This window comes from Triplophysa dalaica, chromosome 16, assembly GCF_015846415.1.
Source record: "Triplophysa dalaica isolate WHDGS20190420 chromosome 16, ASM1584641v1, whole genome shotgun sequence".
Taxonomy (NCBI): Eukaryota; Metazoa; Chordata; class Actinopteri; order Cypriniformes; family Nemacheilidae; genus Triplophysa; species Triplophysa dalaica.
The window spans coordinates 8112524-8137513 of NC_079557.1; positions in this window are offsets into that span (position 1 = coordinate 8112524).

Here is a 24990-nt window from a genome sequence, read left to right on the forward strand (position 1 = left end):
TTCAACGGCCGCGCCGCTGCAGGGCCTCGCGAGCGCGGACGTTCACGGATCATCAGCTGCGCTTCACGCACCAGCACTAAACTTGACTCCGTCGACCTTGTGAACGGCGCTAAAACACCTGGAGGGATTCTCTACGTTTAATTACACATTCCCTCATCCTTCACGTGCCTCATCTGTCATCGCCAACCTCTGCACAATGCTAAAAAGACAATCCATGGGATTACCCGTTGAAGTTAAATTGCGGCACAGTAAACTGCAGTGGTTTTGTTAATAGAAATCGTTGTGGACAGATTTGAATACGGTGGCCGCTAGGTGTCACTGCGTTGCAACGGAAGAAAACACATGCAAATACAAAAAAACACAAGCAAATTCAGAAAGCATCTTCATTAGTTAGGTGACACATGCCCTGCAAATACTCGCAACACAAACAAACACAGAATAACAAACAACCCAAAAACTGATGCATCTGATTGGGACGCGCTTCATTTTGACTGTTCAAATTCGTTAGTGGAGTTGTCAGCCATATTGACTATGTCGATTAGAATAAGTTGACAAGTTTTTAATCATCTTTTTATACCTTTACATTTTTTATAGTGACGCTTGTTTATGTAAGTCGAGCAGCTACTACGTCTCATAGTGTTTGTTAAACTGTTCAATTCGACAGGCTAATAATATCCTACGGACATACGTTAAGAAAGTTAAAATAAAGTTATAAAGCAAATACCTTCATAGTGGCTGAAAACTCCACTAACCAATTTTGAACAGTCGAAATGAGGCACGTCTCAATCAGGTGCATCAGTTTTTGCGGTCCCCCGGAAACACTTCCGTTGTCGTCTGTGCAGCTTGCAGCGCGTTTCTGTGTTTGTTTGTGTTGCGAGTATTTGAAACGCGTTTCTGTGTTTGTTTGTGTTTTGACTATTTGCAGGGCATGTGTCGCCAAACTAATGAAGCTGCTTTCTGAATTTGCTTTTTTTGTGTTTGCATGTGTTTTGTTCTGTTGCAGCGCAGTGACACCTAGCGGCCACCGTATTTGAAGGACACCTAATTTAATGTTTTATTTCATCAGTAAATAGGAGTGCGCATTACCTTTTCTGAACACAAACGTTAAGAAACTTTCATACCAAATCACATTGGGTAATACGTCAGTCATTTTGTGAAATTTGTTTAGAAATGTCTAAGGCCCTATTGAAACTATAAGTCGAATCTTTCCTACATTCAATAGATTGTTTCATCTTATCAACAAACTTCCGGTACATATTCCCAAACATAGAGTGCATGTAGATTCTGATAACAATCAAAAGAGAACGAGAAGAACCGTTAGCCTACTTGGCGTAACTTGTCTCGCCAATATTTTGAAGTTAGACTGCGACACTAAGATTAACCGCAACATGTCAATGCACCTTACAGTTTGTTTAAATGCATCAAAACTACGTACGGACCCATTCAACAAATTGTTTATTTAATAAAAATGAATATGCAACAAAATACAACATATCGTTTATTTCAAACAAACATTATACAGTAAAATAATGATACCGCTTTATATTAACATAAATAAATAAATATATATAGCATTATATATAGCATTATTAGACACTATCCAAACACAAACCGGATGTTAACTGGGGGTCAGGCGCAGGAGCGACCGATGAAACTGTCTATACCTTATTGAACTGATCAATTGACTTATAATAATTTTTCTATCAACAAATCAATCATTTTACACAGCCCTGTAAAAACACTTTAACTACTTTTATTGAATTTTTCAGGCATTTATTTAAATATTTCCTTAATTTTTTATCAACATCTTATGTTAAACCTAAGTATATTGTAGGTCAATGAAATAACAGAAATAGAAGTCCAACATGGTGATACAAATTGGTCCATAAAAAAACTTGTTTTTAAAGGTTTTGAGTGCCTGAAATTTAATAAGGAATATTATAGCCATAATATAGCCATAAATAAATAATTTGACTGTAAGATACAACTTCATTTACCTGTTACACAGCTTGCATAAACCAGGATGTCTTCAGCAGATGTCTGGTGAAAAGGATCATTTGTGTATGCAAAGTGGCAGAACTTTTGTCTCATTGGAAAAGCATAACGGCAGACAGAGACTCAACTCTTCTTGCTTTGCTGATATCTCACAATGCAGAATCCTGACTGTTCAGAGCAATTATAATACTGTCATTGTTGAAGTGGAGTGTCAATTCTAAATGACTCAAGAGAATGCAATTACTGCCAAACCTGAGAGGAATATAAAACCATGCAGGCTACATTTCATTATGTTCACATACACCTTGAATAAATCACTGCAAATAAATCTCAGATTTTTGATTTCTTAAAGGATTGTCGAGGCCTGCAATAAGATCATCTGAAATTGTATTATTTTTCATTTCAAGGGTTTAAGCCTTTCGTGGGTTTCAGGTAAACTGCAGTGAAGAAGAAAAGAAGAAAAAATACAGCACAGGTGGATGTTTTCACTGCATCGTTGCAACCCATTATCGGAGGTGATATCCAATTTTGGATCATTTGCTTGCTGTATATGCAAACGAGAACAGAAATGGACTGCATGCAGGAGAACGGAAATCATTTTTGATCTGGACTCTGCCCAGCCACACATAATGTGCTATGGTCCATTTTCAGAAGTAGCCAGCCTGAAGGAAGAAACCAATCCAACATGCAATTTGGTGCCATTGATGCATGGGTGCAGAACAGCACTTCTTCCTGAAGTCTGTCGTTCACTCATAGGATTGCTGGGGAAACAAGAGGCAGTAATGAGGAAGGATGAGGTCTGCAGCACTAGCGGCTGGCTAGCAGTCAGACCTCTTGCTCATTCTCTCTGTGCCATGCCCAAACACATCTTGCTTAACTTTTCAATCAATCTCTCTCGCTTTTTTTTGGATACTCAAGCAATTTGGCCTCCCGGGAGACAGTGGGTCACATTAAGGACATTTTTAGCTAATCTGCCACTTGGTTAGGCCACTTTCCTCCCAAAGAAGTGTTTTTCGTTTTCACCTGGTCTTGACAGCACCAATTTGTTAGTTGGAGTCACTCACTGCATTCTTAACAATACATCCGAACACCATCCTAACCCTCAGGCTAGCTCTACACACTTACAGTACTGTATTCCTATGGGGGCACTGAATGATAAACAAAACCCTACAGATACAACAGGTTTCTGTTTTCAGTGCTAAGTGGCGTATAATCAGCTGATTGCATAGTCACGTTTTTTGTTTGTTGTTTCCAACAGAGTGAATGTGTACGGTTGATAACTCTGCCCGGTGCCATAAAGCTCAAATAGACCGGCGGCTTTTCATAAAAGCCCTGTAGTGCTTTCAAGACTCTTTCCAATGCTCAGTGACTGCATCTTTTCATTGTCATCCTCCATTGTGTCGGCTTTATAGCTGCAGCTGCCACCTGTCCCAATAATGTTTAGCATGTTCTCAACACCACACCCAATGGCTTGGCAAAATGGAAGCTGTGTGGTTTGCTGACAGTCAGATGTGAATATGAAAGGACTGTTACAACAGTTTGTTTGTTTTATGGATTTTCATGAATTTTAAATTCTTAAATTTGACTACAAAGAGAATAGCATATCTTCAACCTTTTACTCATTTCGGACAAAAAATTGTATTGAATTCCTTTCTGCACTGTACGTTTATACCCATTAGCTGCTGAGACAAATCAGACATGTACAGAAAAGGCCGGGACATTCTTATTAATGAGTAATTGGTTCTGAAATTAGTTTTATATTGAACACAACACCTTCCTGATCAATAGCACTGGTCGGTGTGATTAAAATCACTTATCTCAGAGAAGTCTCTGCAGTAAAATGCAGAGGTAAAGCCCTTCTATTCTCTGCACTGCCCCAGGTCGATAAAGTGGTAAGCCTAATACCAATGGGCTCCATATTGATGTCAAGAGGAGGGGAGGAAAGAGGAACACACTGCATATCTTACTATCATTTACTGATATTATGGCATCTGGCTAGTGGGGCGGAATTCTATCTCCTGTATTTCGAGGCTCTGCTAAGCCAATTTCACAACGTAATGTATTCTTCAATGAGTGCTGGGGAGACATTCTCCTTGAATGTCGAGGGTTCAAGTGTGTCCATGACATCCTGATGTGCTGTTTGTTTTCTATTCAAATTATGTATTGAAATTCAAATCTTTCATTCAGAACACCATATTTCACAAAAATAATTTCTAATAAACTTTGCATGCACAAGAGCCATTTTAAGTCATTCTTTTAAATAAAAGGATATGTTCACAGAAACTATAACCTTTATGCTGTCCCAGAGGTATGCAAGTTTTTTAGTTGAACACAAATCATTTGAAATTAAAATGTAATATAAAATAATGTCAATAAAAATTGTGCTTCAAAAATCACAAACATATATCATTAAGTAATCCAAATCTCTCCAGTGGGTTAATTAATGTTTTCTGATGCAGAACCAAATCTATGTTTATATTTATATTGAGCTTACTGAGCTAAATAAAAAATTTAAATTTAAAAATGGTGGCATGGCAGTAAAGTAACTCCAGATCTGATTTGTTCTCATATCTCTCATGACATGACACACGTATGATAATTGGGATTTAAAGTTATTGACTTTCTACCATAATTGATTTTATCTCTTGGATCTGTTTATTTACATTTCAAATGTGAATACTGGAGAAGGTGAGTAAAAAATACAGAATAGTATCATGTGTACTGAAAATGAAACAATATATACTTACACTTTGTAGGCCCATGTACAGCCAAAGAAAAATTATGAGACCATTCCAAAGTTTTATTTAAGCAGCATTTTATGATGTATTGTGGCCATTCTAGTCCAGTGTTTGTTAAGTTTCAATAAAACTCAAACCTCAGGATTGACTAACCAACAGAAATCAGAAAGACTGACAGCATGACAAGACTGTGATTAAAAACCAAGGTTACCACATAACTACATGAACCTTTACTGAATACATCTACAAATATTATTGTTGCATTGCATAAACGTGAATGTGAACTTGTTTTCTTTGCAGTATTTGATGTCTGAAAAAATGCATAACACATTTTCTGTTATTTAGACATTTTTCTTCAATTTTCATTTACAGAAAAAAGATGCAAATAGAAACAATATTTTTGTTTGAAATTTGATAGAAATATTGTTTTTTGTTCACAGAATGAAACAAAAATGATAATTTTACCTAAACGTATACCTGTAAATAGAAAATATAGAAGAACTGAAAATGGTTTTTAAAATTTTATCTTAATGATGTCCGCCGCTGTATATATGCTTATTATGCAATGTATATTAGACATTATATATAACATAATGTATATTATATATTGTTTATTGTTTGTATTTACAATGCATTGCTTTTTTTAAGTTGTATTTAACTGTATTTTAAGTGTTACAATGCAACAAAGTTATCATTCATTTGTTTTAAATAGCATGATGTATAGATAATAATATATGATGTGGTGTAACAATATATAATGTTTTTACAATGTTTGTGATTATTACTCTACAAAAATAGCGTGTTGTGTATTATCACTCATCTGCAATGAATTAATATTTCACATTTTTGACAATATTCTCAAACTTCTCTAGAAACCTTTGGAGCATTTCAGCTTATCTTTAGACTTTTGTGCAAAAGCAGTGTTCCCACTATAATTATTCTGATTCTTCTAAACACTTATTTGTTTTGCTCTTATTTCTTACTCTACAATTACATCTGTTCGTATATAAATTATTCTGGCATATATGGTGCTTTTAGTAGGACCATCTACAATACAGGATGTCTGGAAACACACTCGGCTGTCACAGATGTCCACTTAGGCACACACTCTCTCTCCTCTAGTTAGCAGACTCTGGTCTTTCACTTCCACTGGGGGCATTTTAGATTGTTTAGATGGCTGTTTGGGTGAAATGGACTGAATTAGGCTGTGAGAAGAATGTCTTATACGTGCCAAAGTTCTTCCAACAGGGACAAATTGATGAAAACAGGCCCAGCTTTAAAGCCGGGGCTTAGCAAAAACTCCAATATTTCAGCTGGCCAGTTATTCAAATGTCAAGACAAGCCTGCATATGGAAATGTAACATAAAGAGATGTGACACACTAACACAACATAAAGCTGTAAACAGATGCAGCGTGATTTGATCAACAGGGCCACTATGTGTTACATAAAAGAATTGGAAAGGATTACAGGATCAGCCATGGAAATGTGTTGGGTGTTTAATTAATTTTGTAAATGTAATTGTACAAAAAAATCAAACTTTTCCACATCAACACTTAAAAATAAAAACCACACACATCAGCGATTTGTTCAGTTTTTATTACTAAGCTTCCACATATTTGGTGTTAACACATATAAAGAGGATCCATCTTTAAAATACATATACTTTTCCTAAAATTATATAATTATATTCCTATTCCAAAGCAAGATTACATGACATTTTTACATGAATTCATTTTAAAAATTAAAAAAATCTCATGAAAATGAAAATAATTAAAATTTTAATATCATTGAGACATTGAAGCATTTGATATGGTGCTCCTTTCACAGCAATGATGATTTGATGCATAAGCACTCAAAAAATCGCAATTTTATCAATTCTTATTTCACGAGTTTGCCTCGCAGATAATAAGTATGGATGAAAAGGGACGGATAGAATTGTTATTTGGTGTGCTGTCCCGTGGAGAGGGCTCCAAACTTGGTAGTTCCTCCGAACTCGGAGCGCCGCCCCTTGTCCAGGGGAGAGTGCCCCGGGCCTGGTATGTGCCTGGACTCAGGTCGTTCCCTCCCGTTATACTGTGGTAAAAACGGGCTGATCGTGTGGAGTGGAGGAGGGATGATGCGAAAATGTAGAGAGAAAAAGTCTTGTGTATTTGTTAAGGGTTTTTCCCAAGCTAAAAGGATGAAAAAAATGTTCCCTCCGTTGCTTACTCCAGCTTTAATCCTCCTAGTAGAGTGGCTTTTTAAACTAACGGTTCTGTGTGTTGACAAAATGTTTATATGCTCTCCTACTAGTAAGTCGCTATGGATAATAGCATCTGCCAAATGAATAAATGTGATGATTGGTGAGATTGGTTATAGGAAACCACCTGAGTTAGTTGTCCAATTTATGAGATTGGTCATGGAAAGCCAGCCGGGTTGATTATCTGATTGGTGAGATTAATCATAGCAAGCCAGCCGTGTGAGTAATCTGCACGTGCTCCTCCCGAACTTTGTTTATAAAACATATTTTAGTTGTTCACAGTTACGATTACACCTGGGAAAATGAATATCCCCATTTCCATTCTAAGCATTCACCAAGAAGAGTTCTTGCCAGGTTCACTCCTCATCAGTCTGTACTTATTGCTGTACCTAATGATGAACTATGACCTTTGGAAAAAATTTATATAAACAAGTGATCTGAAAGTAGTTGTCTTCCATTTTTGAATCAGACAAATTCTGCTATGAATCTTGCTATGAAAACAAACCAACCTGATCTAACAAGAATTCCTAATGTAACTTTTTTACAAGGTGGCTTTTTCATATGAATTCGTACGTTGTGAATCATGCAAAAACGTAAGATTACGAGATAAAAGCAATAATGAAACCCCACCCCTAACCCGAACGTCACTGGTGCGAAAGCAAATCGTACTGAAATGTACGAATGAGATTGTGCGAAATCATATGAATTTGCCAAATTGTAAAACAGTTTCGTTTTGCAGTGAGATTGTGTTGGTACAAACATCCATACATTGTTGTTTTTTCTTTTCCCCTTATAGATTGTGTCCAACTATTGACAGAACTATTACCACCCACAGAAAGCGGGTGATTTAGGTTCTTGTGATCATGTCAGCCGTAATTCTATACATGATCATCAGTTGATAAAGAACAACAGCATGGTAATCAGGTATATCAAGACATGTCTAGTCGTCAGCGTTGTTAAACACACCTGTTAAAGAGCCTGTTCAGGTGGTGGTGAAGTTATTGCGTAGAGCCCAGTAGTGGTTTCTGGTTGTTTGTCGTACCTACAGTAATACTCAGAAACGACCTTTAAAATTGTGGCAAATTGGATTCAGCAAATAAGTTTTGGGCATTACATGATTTGCATAATTCCTTTAGTGAAAAGCATGCTAAAAAAATGACACTGCATGAATTTATTCCTGGTAAACTTCTCCCTTTGATTTGATTTTGCATGCAGCCAGTGTGCTTTCTTTGACTGACTGAAAAAGTCTACATTTTTACTTCGACCTGTATGAATACAACACAGGAACAGTCCAATCATTACTGTACCACGGGACTGTAAGTGCATTTCCAAATGCATTAATAATATGAATAAATTACACTCATTACAAAATGATGAAATCTCAGTTGGTTCCTAAATTCTAATTAAGCACTTAATTCAAGATAGCATGTCCAACATTTCTTTAATAGCTTATGGGTTTTTTGTTTATTAATTTCTTTAAAAATTGGTTTAACATTGAGCGTAATGAACCTGCCACTTAAAGCTTTGCTATCGAATTGCCAATACTAATTTGTAAAATGACGCAGTGTGCTGTGTGACTTACGTTGCATTGGAAACTGCTGACTCTGTGTTCCATTCCTCAGAGGCCTATTGAGCAGAAAATTTTAATTAATTAATCACGGAGCGCAGCGCATGCTCTTCCAGATCAACCCCTAGGTAACGGACTCCACCTGGGAAGTCCATAGGGACACGAGTTCAAAAGCTGCCAATGTGAGGCACTGGCAAAGGTCCACACAGTCTGTGTAAACACAGTCATAACACTTTCAGATTAATAGACTCTTTGATGAACAAGTTGTACGGGCCTACACGTCCCTCCCGAACATCAGTAACCTGCTACGGGATGCTGAAGCTATAGTTTAAAAACAACTGTAAGACACTTATTTTATGAAGCTTTCCAATAATTCAGCAGTGCCACATATGCAGAATGTGAATTTGTAATCCAAATTACCAAGAGGTGCATGAATCTCTCTAGACCTAATGTATACAGCGATCTACACGCCTCAGGAGCTCATCAGCATGCGGCTTGCCGACACCGAGTAAATACTCATAAATCTAATGCTACCTATAAGAAATTAACATCTGTAGCGTTTTGATGTACTGTGCAGATCCACATTCATAAATCTTCAACAGAAGTGCGTGTTCTATAGTGAGAACAAGAACATTATTTTGCAAATTGCGCAAATTAACGTCTGTCTGTATTAAATCCTGAGACGATGCCAAGGCTGCTTTTGAAGGGGATTCAGGCTTTTGCCAAGTAAAGAAAGAAGGAGAAGTAAGCGAATTAAAAAAAGTTCAGGTTTTGCAAGTATTTATTTAAAGACAGAATTAAAACCTTTTGATGTATAAATAAAAAATGTGGTAAAACACTTTCGGAAACAAGCCTGCTTATTAAAGTAGGCGTGCGCCGTTTCACTCTACTTTACATTCATCCTGCTTCATCTGACTCGATCACGGCTGTAAATAACAGAGATGATACTCATAATATGAAACTCCTCTCACGCCATCCATCAGATAAACCGTTACCCAGGTCCACAAAAGACAATCCGGTGTGCAGTTTACATCTCATTCCTAATTGCATACCTGTCATTACAATTTGAATCGGTGGCATTACATTTATTGGACTTCCATCGCCGTTTGAAATAAAAGATAGCAGAATGCAATCACAATAGACTGATCACACATTATGAGAGATTCAGATGTGCTTCATGGTAATAACTCTCCAGCTGCTGAAGCTGTCGTATTTTAATTTTCCTCCAGAGATGTAAACAAGACCAACTGATGGAAAGATAAGCAGCGCATCTCTCAGCCTCCATGAGACTGAGACTGGAAACAGAAGAGAGAAAGATAAGTTCTGTCGAGCCTCCAGAGGGAATTGGCTATTTTGATTGGCACAATAAGGCGGGCAGAAGCACAGGTGGTGCCCAAACGGAGATGCGGGGATTCCCAGAAGACCAGATAAAAGCCCTGACAGAGACCCTGGCACTTCCTGCCTGTCTGATCTGCATTTGATTAAACTTTAAACATGGACACGACAGCACGCCTGCTCCAAATGAACAGCAAGAACTTCTCTAATATCAGTCTGGCTCTGGCTAAGAATCAGTGAACTTGTGAGTTTTACATATAATATATATGTCATGCAGAATTTAAACATACCAGAAATTCATTTTTTACTATCATTGTCTGCATTCTGTATGCAACTCAATTAGCAATGAAACCCATGTGATGTACTAAAGGACAGAAAAGGACAACTAACAAACATCCAGAATACCCTTCATACATTCTCTCCGGTCTGCATTAAGACAGATCAGAATTTACATTTGCAATAAAATATCTCCAAGTGAGGTTTAATGTGCTTGGTAGTCTGGCAAGGACGGCAGAATTAGCCTCATTCACATTCATTAACCTAATTCACATTCTGCAAAGCAACAGAGCTGTAGAGGCGTGTGTCGCCATGCCTGGGAGATGATGAATTGCTAATCAGCTGAGAGCTGTCAAGAAAGCCCCGGGATTGTACGATTTAAACACTTGTTTGCTCCTGCATTAACCATTTGTAATCAAATCACTATTTATTGTTGGCTCGGTCGGTCGTATGTAGTTTACGAGTCGGTGTTGTCACGTCTGCAAGCTGTCAAGGGAAAAGGGAATGTTTCTTATTTCCTACTGCGAGACGCATCGGAATGGAGGAAACGTCCGTGCTCGAAACTCATTTGTTTTAATCAGTAAATCGGTTTAAACCTTTAGGCATTATTGAGTGTAAACAAGCACAGCAGCAGCGATAATAATTATGATAATAACGGATTTTTATTCAACATAATGCAACTTAATCAAATCAAATTAAAACACTAAAAGCTCCATTACGACCCTAAAAAATGACACCACTCATTACACGGTTATATTTCCTCTCCAATATGTTTCAGAATGCGATGAGAACCAAGAGTTTAGGAAGTTCGAGAACTTACTCTTTCAATCTCACGCCTATCCCCCCAAGCCAAAAAATGCCACCCAGCTATCCCGTGAGGGGTGGCGGACTGAAGCTAAATCAATAGTCTGGTAACGGAACCCCAGAAAGTCCAGACTGTATCCTAATTAGTGGTCAGCATACAGTGAGAATTTCTCTGCCTAATTGTGCATTGACGTCTATTACTAGTGGTAACAAAGTGCACGGGAGGCGAGCTTCAGGGTAGCCTCCCAACCTGTTGTTAATGGTCTGTGATTTAAAAGTTAATGAGAGCTGAGTTAAAAGCAGCATTAGCCGAAGGCAACATAAAAAAGAGCTATGTGGATTAACTTTTCATTACCTCCCTCCCTACGTACACCCGGGATTACAGATCTTGAGGTAAAACATAGCGTTGGAACATGGAAGCGTACATCGAAACCCCCCGAGGAACATGGAGATGTTTGCAAAAACGTCGAAAGTGCTGTTGGCACTTTCATACCTTCACCAACAAACCCGAATGAAAACGACACCATAGTTATGTGCATTAGACTGTGATGAGGTTGTGGTAGAAGGGGAGCCAAGAGGCTTACTCAAAGATCTGCGTTGATAGTCAAGTGTGCTGTGTGTCTTCACTATACCTTTTAATCAAGATAGCGAAAAAAGGCATACAATTAAATAGTGAGAAATCATAAATAAAGTAATATTATAATTTTAAAGTCTTAAAGATTAAAGTCTATATAATTTATTATGTCAAAATTCTGTGTTGTCAAAGTTGACAAGCTCTTTTTAATACTTTTTATTGGTTAGATATTTCCAAAACCCAGTGGCAAACAAAGGGTGACTAACAATAATGATTAATGGCAAAAATAAAAATAACAAAAATACAGAAACGCAAGGTTTCAAAAGCACAGCAGTGATATATTTTTCAGTGTTTTTATCAATGAAGCGAACTGGTGCAGTACACATCCGTGCCTAAACGTCCTTCGTCTCTGTAACAAGTCCAACGTTGAAACATGAGGTCGACTGAAGTTGTTACTGCAGTAACTGTTCTCATTCCAACCCTAAGCAATTGGATTTACTAACTCCGACCTCAGCTTCAGGCAACCAATAAGAGAGACAATTTCCCCTGAATATAAAGGTTCATGGAATGAACATGGTAGACAATAAAAACAGACAGCAGATACATCTTTCATGTGACTGGTTAATAGGTAGACGATTAGGAGTAATAATTAGAAGTCAGCTGTGAGAAAAGCTTAATGATTTTACCATCACCTTTAACACCTGAGTTTAAATTGCAAAATGGACTGAGCTTGAACCGACTTCAATGACAAACACTCTCCCACGAGTTTCAGATTTCTGCCTTACACAGACCACAGCCTGAAGCTCAATGAGCTCTGCTGCTTTAATCAAACTTCAGATAATAAATAGCAAATCTGTCTGTGATGAAAGGTGACAACAGAAGACAAGAAATAGAGTCGTCACCAGATTATATAGACCTAATAAAAATCTCATGTTTAATGAAAAACGGCTCCTACGCTCGCTGAATATCATTTATGGATATTTTTTTTGTTAATGCAGGATTTTGGAGGATATTCACAACCAAGAACTCTAAATCAAAAAATAGTCCATTGAGTAAATTAACTGGATATATTCTGTATTCAGATTCTATCATTTGCATAAGAAGCCAATATCTGCTGCAGCATGTAAAAGGAGAGATTATAATGAAATTTCAGCTTCTTTCTGCATCTATCATGTTGACAGGTTTCCTTTAACTTTTCATTTGAGATAATACCAAGCCTTTGGTCATTTACAAGTTTTGGGTGTTAAAGATCGAGTTGTCTTTCTGAATGTGATTTTATGCAGAAAATATTGCCTTGCAGGCTTTTGGTATGAGTGTAAAGTTTGGTACTCATTTGACCTGTACTTTTTATAAGTGAAGATGCTGTATAACAGAATAGAACCAAGAGATGTGATTAAAGCGGCATTGAACAATATGTTTAGATGAAGCCTTAAGCATTTCATTGCAATCTTCAGGTACCGCACACACTACACACTATAAAAGTATATGGTTAAATCTTGGATTAAATAGTGTTAAACATTTTTGACCAACTCTGTATTTTGCATGACTATGATGTCAATTTCATGACAAGCAAGGAGGGGAAATGTGTAATTAGAAAAGACACATTATTTGTTTATTGATAATGGTAATCAAAAATTTGTTTAATAGAGTGAAACATCGTTATTATGCTGAAGAAGGTAGGAATTGCAATGTTTGAAGAGGGATAATGAGACCAGTGACTCTATACATATGTAGAGGATAGAATAGATAATAAGAGAGATGGAGAAATGGCATCTAAAGCAAAGCAAAAGGTCTAAATCTTATTTGAATGAATGAGGTCACGTCATATATAGGGCCAACTCTAAATCTACAGGTGAGGAATATCCCCCATTTGATAATTAAACAACTTTTACATTTAACATCAATTACGCTCATCAAACATCAATGCAGACTGATAACGTCTTGCCATTACAGGGACCACATGAATGTGACTACAGACCAGTGAGGATTCCATACTGTTCAACCAAAGATAAATAATAATATGCTTTTCATTTGGATGTTTTCACCTCTGGAACACAAAAGAAGATATATTGAGAAATGTCCTTGTGTTTTTGTGTCCATACAAAGGAACTCAATGGGCCCAAAGTTGTTTGTTTACCAACATTCTTTAAAACATTGTCTTTTGGGTTCTGCAGAGGAAAGAAAGTCAAACAGGTTTGAAATTAGATGAGGGTGAGTAATTTTTGGGTGAAATATCCCTTAATAACCTCATTTGACAAATGCTTGAAATAATTGACTAGAATGACCCAAACGAATTTGCTCTCCAGCAACATTTACCTTGAGATGGCCATTATGAAACTACAACTGTTAAAAGTTCACATACAGGTATGTGAAATATTCCTCTAGATAATGCATCAAAACAAAATATGAGAAAGAAAATCAATGTTTGTGATGTGGGGAATTCCATAAAATTGTCAAGCTTACCACAATTTATTTTTATTTTTACCAGCAGTTTTTACTATGGTAACAGCATAGATTTTAACATTTGGTGGATCAAATACCCACATGAGATCTCCCTTCAAATTTGTAAAGCATTTGTTTTATTTCCTAGTCCAAGATATTTCAAAGACAGGTAAGTGCCATTTTCAGGATTGTCACATCCATAACGCAACATATTCCTCATAAATGGACACATGAAAATTAATATAAAGTAACATCCCTTCTCCATTCATTGGGTATTATTGCTTCAGGATTGTGCATTTTGTTTTACAGATATCCTACAAAGATTGTCGTCTCCCAAAAACCGTGTCCTTTTTTTGTCACATCCATAACGCATGTTTATTCCCCTATTTTATATAATTTTTCTCATTGACTGGCATTTATTGATGTTTAATCAACAAGGGATCAGTAAAATTTAATCAAATGGTTCAATTTAATCGTACAAATTCATTCTCTGAGCATATTTATGTCCCGTCCATAATGCTGGAGTTGCACCTGTGCAGTTTCACTAAGCAACAAAAACTGGCACATGTCAACGGTATAGGCTATGATGCTACGAATAAAATGGCTCCTCCTTATTCACCATCCAATTTGGCAAATAGTAACTTCTAGACCCAGGGTATACATAAGAAAACAACCCACCATACACCTTCTACAATCATGGAGATGCCTTATCTGTATGAAGCGAATCATTTGGATAACAGCCAGTGAACCCGTCTCTAACTAGCAGTCGCATGGTGAACACCTGTCAGGCCATTTTACGGCATTGAAATGCTCAGCTCTACAGGGGAACATGAAGGTACTTCTTATGCATGTTGTTAATATTGGTCCGTGACAGGTTCTCCCAAACAATAGCTCATCTTTACAGCAAACGTCCCTTGTGACGCAATTTCTACAGCTGATTTCCCCTGTCGGCCAATTAGGTGGGGCACAAAAGACTATAGTAATAGTCTCGGTCTCCTCTTCCACCAAAAACAAGACAAAAATCACAGCAGACCAAACTGCCAAGGTGAACACCTACAGTGTGATTTATACACCTCATAAAGAAGTGCCTTAGACAATTTGAACTCGTCCTTTCATAGACAAGGTTTATCCTGCCATAGCTCCGACACGGTGCTGACAGGCACCAATTGCAATTTAAAAAGGAAAACGAGATTGATCCATACCGGATGACTTTCTGCAATTAAAAAAGTCAGATGAATTTTTGCAAACAATGAGGGGACTTTATCGTTAATATTCTAAACAGGCGATGCCAATTATCAATCTTTATGGATGTGGTTACGAGGCAGTAATTCATCATGTGTTGTAAACCCCGGGGTAATTAAACAAGCGCAATGCTTATGAAGGCTATCATCAGTTTCTTCGCCATGGCGGTCAATCATCCTATTAGGGGTTCCAGGAACTTTACATACTGTCAGGGCAGTAGCAATGTACAGCCCCGAGCTACAGAAAAAGACCTAATTAAAAGGTAACCCAGCGGAATTCTTCAAACCAGCGCCAATTTTAGCTTCTCACAATTCCTGAGTTCTTCCTTATCACTGTATCAGATAATTCCCATTAGTCTCTCTCTCTCTCTAGGAGATCTTTACAATTTGATAGTGAGATTGATAGCTATTAAGCCACCTTTAGTATCAAGAGTGAAGAACTTCTCAGGCTGTATTTCAATGATGGAGCTGAATTCTCACATAGTAGTGACAATGCCAAAACTTTCAATTTGATGCTTAGTTCAGAATGCACCAATTTTACAGTAGGAGCTGTAAGGCATTGAATCTTCAGTTAAAAAATACGCGGCACAATATCCTTAATGGAATGTCGGTAACCGTGTTCCACCCCTTGGGATACGATGCTGGGCTTTTCCACAGCATGCGCTCGATATAATTACACAGGCATTCTGTGTTTCGCTCTTTTCATTATAGTAATGTAACATGCAATTCTCTCTGTATTAATTGACCTCATTACTGTCAGATGTAGTTGTAATACTAGACTCCCGTGGAGGTGCGCAAAACAGTGAGCAAATTCCAAATTAATACAAAAGTTTGTACAAAAGACCTTGAGAAACGGCATATAATGATTTCCAAAGTTTCCAAACAGACGCTAAGGTTTGCGCTACGGCAGCCGCCCCTGGTTAAATACGCATGTATACTTCCGTTAATTTATTTAGAAAGCCGCCACTTTAGAAAGCCCTCGGCTAGCTGAGAGAATGTGCAGTAAATAGATTGCTTGTTGGGGGAGTGTGTGCGCTGAACTGAACGCGAGCGAAGAGTTTTCCCCTTCTGACCCGTGGCGACCTGTCAGCTTCCCCTTCTCCTCCACCCCTCTTCTATCCAGACAGGCAGGTGCGCTTCCCGCTGTTGCTCTCAGCTACTCCATCAACTCTCACCAAGACAGACAGTCTTTGCTAGAGCTGGCTTCTTCACGCTCATTTGCTGTTTAATCAATGTTCTCTTGGCCTGACCTGTCACCGCAGGAAGGTCTCTGTCAATGGATATGGATTACATCTTGTATATGCTATCGAGTAAAGTCCGGGCGAAAAAAATGAATCGTGTCTGTAGCCTTTCGGTCTATTTAAAAGACACTACCAGCTTATTTCAAACCAAAAACTAGCTCCTCATGACCGCACTGTGACTTGTATTAAATGAAAAAGTGCCAAGTTATATTCAAATTTTAGAGCGAGCTACGGAATGAGAGGGGGAAGATGGTAAATAAAGACTGTAAATAAAACAAATACAATTTGAAGGCAGAGGAGAAGAGAGTTTCCTATATTTAGGAGGAATGACAGGGGTTGTTTCTTCTCTGTTAGTTTATGGACAACAGCCTCTCTCTGGGGTGTTGAGATGGCTTTCAACACAGCCAAAGATGAATAATTGGTTATTTGGAGTAATTCTATGAACGCAGCTCAGTGGTTGCTGCTCAAACTCTTGTAAACAATCCACTTTTGCCGTTCAGTCAGCTGTCCGTAATCTCGGAGGTGTGGATGACATGGAACAAAGAATAAATATCTCAACAGAAAGATACTGATCTCCTTTCATCTACAGGGATCTTGAAATGAATTCTATTAATGTCAGGGCGGGGGCTACTGAAAAATACAGCTTGATGTACACATGTACAACTTTATATTTAATAAAAAACACATGATTTATGTTTATGAAACATGTTTATACAACTTATTTAAACATGCAAGAATTATTAATGGATCTGGATTAGTGGATCGTATACAGTCTACGTATGTATATGTACAGTATATATATATAAACACTTATCAGGTCAACTCACATTTGAATTCTTTACATTTTCCTTTCTTCATTAAATAGTATCTTCTTTATACTATATGGCATTTTTTGACCGCATTCTTCAATAACATTTTTTTTTTTAAACAACAGCAAATCTACCTATAACTTTTTGTATGAATTGTGTTTCGTACCAAAATTAAAAGGTTTTACCAGAAGCTTATAAATATAATATATTCTATACAGAAGCATTCTATCATGATTATCTGAGCCTCTTCTACTTTACATAGCTGCATACATAGATCAACAAACTAAATCCCAGCTCAGAGAGTTCTTGAAACATGCTACTGTTTTTACTCTCTATTTGAATGATGGCAAATTTTCTTTTGGTTGTAAAGTGAGTGGCAAGTCTTGCGCAGAATCAGCCTTTTCAAAGAGCTGACAATATAAGAGAGTCTTTTGAAGCCCTCCCATGGCACTGAACATAATGGCAGAGGCAACTGAGGACTGGAAGTGTATGAAATAATAACTACATGACTCTGTTAAAGCAAGCAGAGCGTAGAGCTGTTCCGTAAAGAGCAGAGAACAGGCTAAACCAGTTATCACATTGAAATCAGATATTGTACCTTCAACATAGAGCTCACTCAAGCAGAGCTCATTAATGAAATTAGCATTAGACTGTTGAGATGATAGATGAACAGCACCTATAATATCAGACAAAGTCAAAGTGACAGAGTGAAAATGTGCTCAAAGAACATCTAGAAATAGTTATATTGCAATAGGTGTAGCCATACCCACACTATTCTTTTATTCACGCAGAATTTCAAGTGATAGTTCACCCAAACATAAAAATTTGGTCATTATTTACTCAACCTTTGGTCATTGCAAACCTTTTTTCTGCAGAAAACTAGAAGATCTTTTGAAAAATGTCGTTAACTGGACCACAATCACTTTGGTTTGGTTTTGTGTCCATACAATCTTCTTTTGTGTTTTACGGAAGCAAGAAAGTCAAATAGGTTCGAAATGACAAGAGAGTGAGTAAATGATGACAGAATTTTCATTTTTTATCATTTTAACACTTCATCTTACAGTGGATGTTAGCATGAACAAAGTGTGCCACACCAATAACTTTATGAGATGTAAACAATGGTCAAGAAGGACTTTCAGTTACAGTAAAAAACAATGTTTTACTTGTACAATAAAATCTTAAATATATTCATTTTTATTTGGTTACATTTGCAGTGTTGGCTCTTCTAGAACTTCCCGTTTCAGTGTTTAAAACTACACAAACATTTGCACAAACAATTAACCAATAGAACATTTATAACTTCATGTTTTTTAACTAACATCCTTACGCTTTTTTATATATGTTGGGTAAAAGTTAAATAAAAACTGCAACCGTAAGTGCTTCTGAATCAGTGTTTACAACATTTGAAGTTTGAATGTGAGGGCATCATGGGAGAGTTTTTTTATTTAACTGTTCCATTCCAAAGCAGTTGAAACTCTCATCTCTTTTGTCAAAAACGTGGTCACATGTTTATTTAGGTAAACGTTTTTTTCAACAAAGCCAAGGTCTGAGGTTGACGTTGGGAGCCATAAGGCTTTCAAATTGCTTTGTAAAATAATACGAGGCTAAAGGTTCTCAAAATGCCTGTAATTATCAGACTTTAGCCTCCCTCTTCCCACAATGCAATTGTGCATTCCTGAACGACTAAAGAGAGAGCGGGTGAAGAGGGAGAGAGAGGACACTTTGACCTCCTTGATGAAAATTAGTGGGTGAATCAAGGAAGCAATTCTAAATCATTAGTATACAATGAATGCCCTCTTTGTCATACTTCTTCCTTCAATGTTGTGCTAACAAGGGCGTGTAGCTAAGCAAAGAGGAAAAGGCTTTTAAAAATAATCCTGGAGAGGAGGAAAATTGGATGCGTGTATAATGCGAATGAAGTCATACATATTTGGAGTGGATCTTGAGGAGTCCATTTACAATCAGTGCAAGCGCATGATATCATGTATGGGAGCTGTCTGAACACACAAAAAGAGCTGAAGTCTTTTATAATCCTGTGCAACAAGTACAGCAGCCCTGTTATTTAGAAAACCGGCAATCATAGAGAGATTTTCTCTTGGCCTCATGCATCAGGAAAGGTACATACTGTCCAACATAATGTGGCTATTCTATATACCGCTTTCTGTTTCTCAAAACTCTGTTTGTCATTTTTCCTTTCTCAAGCTTGTTATATTAGTTGACACAGGAGAAAAAACTACACTCACTTGAAAACCCAGTATGACGTATGAAGAATTATCCTTAAGTTTTCTCCTCGACACTGGTCAACAGACTTTAAATCACAGCTTCTAATGACTATCCGCAACATACCTATAAGTACCAGTGCTTAGGTAATCATCTTTTATTAACACAAAGTTCCACCTCTGTGTTTCAAGGTTGCGTGCTTATGAGATCATATTTAATATGATTAAATGTTTCATTGTGCAGAGAGGCTGTTTCTAAAGCACCCACTTATCAAATGTCTTCGGTTGGACTTTCACAAAAGTACACGCAAACTTTCAGACACAGTAAAGACCTCTGCTAAAACTTTTGATTGGGTTGTGGAATCTTGCTGTGAAGTAATGGGATCTCTGTTTTTTTACATGCACAGTACACTGCAATTATCTGTGAAAGGCTTTCGTTTAGAAAATAGGCAAAACGAGCGTACTTTTTAAACTTGGCTACAATGATCTACTTTGAAAACGTCTTGCGTTAAAAAGAATGACAACAGCTTGTCCTCTCCAACACCAAAGTTCACAAACCTTACAAATATTAAAGTCTTAATCATGAACCAAATGTACATTCAAACACTTGACATACACAACAGTGGCTTAAAGATAAAAGAGACATAACTGTGCACATCCTTAACTTCCATAGTTGACACCCGCAACCAATGAAAAAGGCGCCAAGCTGATATTGTTGAGAACATCTTGCAGTTAGTCTGATGTTACAATGCTCAGGAGTGTCATTGTCTGTCACCTTATTTGTCTGATAAATTTAGCTGAGGCTTCCAAAAGAAAAATTCTGCTTTTCTATACAATGCTGCTTCATGTCTCAGAAGAGTCCCGGGCACAAGGGTTGCAATTAGATGCAAAAAGGAATGTATATGACCGCCAAATAAAGGATGCCGCAAGGCACTCGGGGCAATCTTTAGAGCTCTGAAAGTGTAATTTTAGCAGAACTAGAGGGAAAAAAGTCAGTCAAGCACCGTGAACGCTCTTCAACCGAACTCGGTCCCTTCTAAATGATCGGAAGTATTTCCTTCAGCAAAACAAAGCTCCTGCTTAGCTACAATGTGAGTACTTTGAATTTCACACAGAACAATGATAGCTTTCAACATTTCTTGTTCCTTAGTGAATTGTCCATTTGGAACAAAAGGCCACGTTAGAAAGACTTTCCTTTTTTCCACTTTCCTTTTAACAGAGACTTCAGAACATGCAACTAAGTTTTCTTTTTTCATGCCTGTTTCCTGACCTACCTTCGCTGGCATACTTTTCAAGTTCCACGTTCAGATGGAACGGACATGGCGCGGGGTTGTAGAGCAGCTGGTATGATGAGAATGACTATGTGCTGCCCAACATCTGAGCCTCCGCATGGCTGACTGTGATCACAAGTGACAAGGTTATTGGAAAATTCTTTTTTTTAGTTCAAAAAGCTAGATTCGAATCAAACACTTATTTTGAAATTCAAGTGCCTTAATAAAGGAGCATTGGGCTAACGGAAAAGGACAGCTTCATAAAAGCTGATACATTCAACCCGGTATCACGCCAAAACATGTAACTTTTATACATCTAATTTGGTTTTAAAATGCGGGAAAAACATCATTAAATCAGATCGCTGGCTCTCTTTAAACACTAAAATCTCTGTCATACCACCCACTCTAGCCATTGTATTTCTCACGGGGGTCAATATATTTTATTCACCAATTATACACTAAAGGTCATTTTTGCGCAGAGGTGAATGCAAGCTTGGAAGATGGCAATTAAAGCTGAATGTGTCCATACAACAGGGCTTATATAGACATTTTCTAAAACACCATTACAGGCTCCCCAAAGAACAGGAAATGGTGATTGATCACAGGAAAATGTACAGAGAAAAAATGGTTTCTCCATCTAATCTGTTTTCTGGTCTGTTTTTCCATCCTCATTTGTGAGACTCTAGCAGGGTGTGTCAATCACAGTAATGATGTTGATATAAATACTTAACTGAAAGAGAAAGAACATAATTTATTAATACTCATGAATATCAACATATTACATTACTGGATTTAATTGAGAAGACTGTTTACATTGAACATTAAATGGCGACCAAATTGTTTACGTACAACAGAAACGTTTACATTTATGCATGTGCATGCGGTGCATCCCTGGAAAACAGACACAAGTGTAAAACATTACAATTGTGATAAACAAAAATCACAATAAAAGCCAAAATGCATCAATTTGGCAAATTTAGCAATTCGTGGTGGGACAAACCCCATTGCATGTAAATTGATATTCATGTAGTCTTGTTTGTCCCTTGCAAAGTTTTCGTTAATGTTTTTTGTAGGTCACAAAACCAGTCCATGTTGACATCATGCCTCATTTGGCACGCTTCTACTTTGTGACACAAATTTTAATTCAACAAACAATTCGACAAACACTTTCTTATTCTTTCTGATAAGCCAATTTGTTTTGCTATCCTAACTATGCATGATTACATGGTAAGTTCTATCTCATTATTTGTAATAATCTGAGATTTTTCTTCCGTCTCTAACTCAAGACATCTGCATCGAAACAGATCTGTGATTTCGGGGTCACAACCCATCGGTTAAAAAAAACAATATTTTTCATGAATCCTGTATGACGACTTGAACTATTTCAAAGGATGTTGAATTACTTACCTAGTTATGCAAATAAGACATTTATCTATTCTGCGGCTGGAAATAATGAGGTGTTGCAGTGAAAAAAGCAAATATAAAAAATGACAATCAATTTTAACTACATGCATCATTTCTCCAGTGACACGTTCAAATATGCCAAGCATATGCCTATTACTAATTTACACGTCTATTTGGAATCTGTCAAATCTCAAATTCTCACGCTAAATGACTTGACTGAGAATGTTTCCGATCAGAATAAACTATCTCTCTTTGCTGAACTCCTCTCTGCGTGCCGCCCACAGCAGCAGCATCTGAGGTTCAAAACCTCCAATTCTCTGTTAAGAGTGAAAGCATTCCCATCAGCCCCTAACCTATCTGCTGCTCCTCAACCTGCTGCCTATATGATATCACCCTTCACACCCGCTTAATCTACAAATGCAGTCGTGAAAGGCTGAGGTCACTTAACGCCTGCAGTCATTCTCCATAGAAGTGCGTGTATTCGGTAATTGCTTTCATCAATTTTTCTTTGGTGTCATAAATAGAGGGAAGACAGTCTGCAAAGAAAATAATTACCTATAAAGTATATTTTATGGAAGATGGCAGTAAAATGTAGCTTGTATCTTCATACTTTAGACTTAAAGGTCCAGTGTATGAAATGAAGTGGCAAATTGCAACCAATGGGTCACTCCCCTCTTCTCCTCCCTTTCCAAGCACTATGGTGGCTGACACAGAACTAGATGTCACCTATTTTTCATTTGTTTATCGAAAGAGATGACGAATTTCTGAATAGCACTCTGTAGAGCAGTTTGTCTGTTTTGGGGTACCGTAGAAACAACATGGCAAATTCCATGTAAGTGTGTGTAGATAGAAATAGCTCATTCTAAGGTAATAAAAACATAATGCTTCATTACGGTACGGTTTTTATACACATCTGAAGACAAACATAGTTATGTACTGTATATTTTATTGCATTTTTGTTAACAGATCCTCCAAAAAATGACACACAGCACCTTTAAAAGGGAAATAATAATTTATTCACCCTTATTTGATTTAAAGGTTCTATAGGAAACTTCTGTGGAACACAAAAGATATTTTGAGAAATGTCTCGGTGGTTTGTGTACATACAATGGAAGTCAATAGGGTTACAATGTTGTTTTGTTTACCAACTTATTTTGTGTTCTGCAGAAGAAGAACATCATACAAGTTTGGAACGACATTTTCACTTTATGTGTGAACTCTAAGAAATAAATTTTGGGGGTTGTGTGACCACACCAAATATGCGTATTCTACAATAAGATTGTCTCTCCCTCTAATACCAAGGCCAGTAATTAGAAAGTAAAAAGAAGTTACCTTGACTTGTGCTGCCCATCTTTAATAGGAATTGTGCTATAAAATGTTTCCAACAGAGGACTACAGCGAAAAAGACAAAGGTAGACAACTGGTACAGTGAATCTGAGTATTATCAGTGGGATGAATTCACACAAAGCTTTACCATTTTTCCTGATTATGTTCTTTAAGAGTCAAAACCCCCTGCCATGATGTTAGAGATCAAGTATTTGTAATTGAGCCTCAGTGCAAAGGGGCCATGAATTTCAGTCAATCACAGTTCGCTTTTTACCTCTTACCCAATTAGCAATTACTGTGAGAGGGAAATATCTCCTCTTTAGAGCCAGCACTAATGAGTAATAAACTTCACATAAGACTCACTTCACTGCCTGAACACAGCAAAACTGAAAGTCAAGCTTTCTTAAGACAGAAAGAACTGCTACTTTTGTAACTCATGGTAAGAAGCCCCAGAGATGTACAATGAAGCAGTGCAAATGTGTTCATCAACCAGAGAACGATAGCAACAATTAACATTTTAGAGCCGGGACACAATGTTAGATCTGAAAAGTCTAACATTATTTATTTCTTTTTATACCCATTCCGGTAAAAATTTGTTCAATTAATGTTGAAAACTTATAAAACATTCACATCACAATTCCCCGTTTGCAGTGTCCGGGGGTAAAAACTTTTGTGTTTGTAATTTCTGTTGTGAAACCTTGTACCGGGTGCAATGAGAACATACTGACGGTGATGTAGGTATGAGGGGGGAAAGAGCAAGACGACAAGAAAGCAAGATGTTATGAGAACATTGATATATGAAAGTTATGCTCTCATTTGCACTGACACACAGTCTGAACAGACAACTCATTAGCAGCAATTAGCGATGACACAAAGGTCTCACCCACAAATTGCACACACACACTCTCCCTCTTTTGAAATCATTTCATGCCATATGAAAGACGGAAGCTTTCTCCTTACTAATTATGGATCTCGTTCATTATCCGAGTGAATCAGGCTGCAATGCTTTGGCCTTTATCCTCTTGCCCAGCTCCAATCAGACTCTAAATGAGGCAGAAGAAATTAGGCTGATTTCTGTAATGGAAGCGAAACAACAAAAAGCCCCTCAGAGCATCAGGAAATACTGATTCACCTCCTCTTCAGAACAACAGCAGACAGCAGTTTATAATCAAAACAAATACACAATATAAAGAAGAAGTTGCATATTTTTTAACCAAATTTACATTTCCTTTAGGAAATACCAATGTTTTCAGGAAAACTCAATTTGAGTTAAGTTATAGGCTTTTGGAAATTAAAATTTTTGGAAAAAATGAAATCATAATATTTATCCTCTTTGTAGTTCAGCACACATTCTATCAACTATATCGGAACCAAAATTTCTTGCATGAATGTGGTCCTTTAAGGCAAAAAAAGCAAAAGGCAAAATGAGCTGTAATTCCTTAAGGAGATAAAGGGACATCAAATGTACCGGCATGCGTATATTATCATTTCTTCTTCTTCTTTTTATT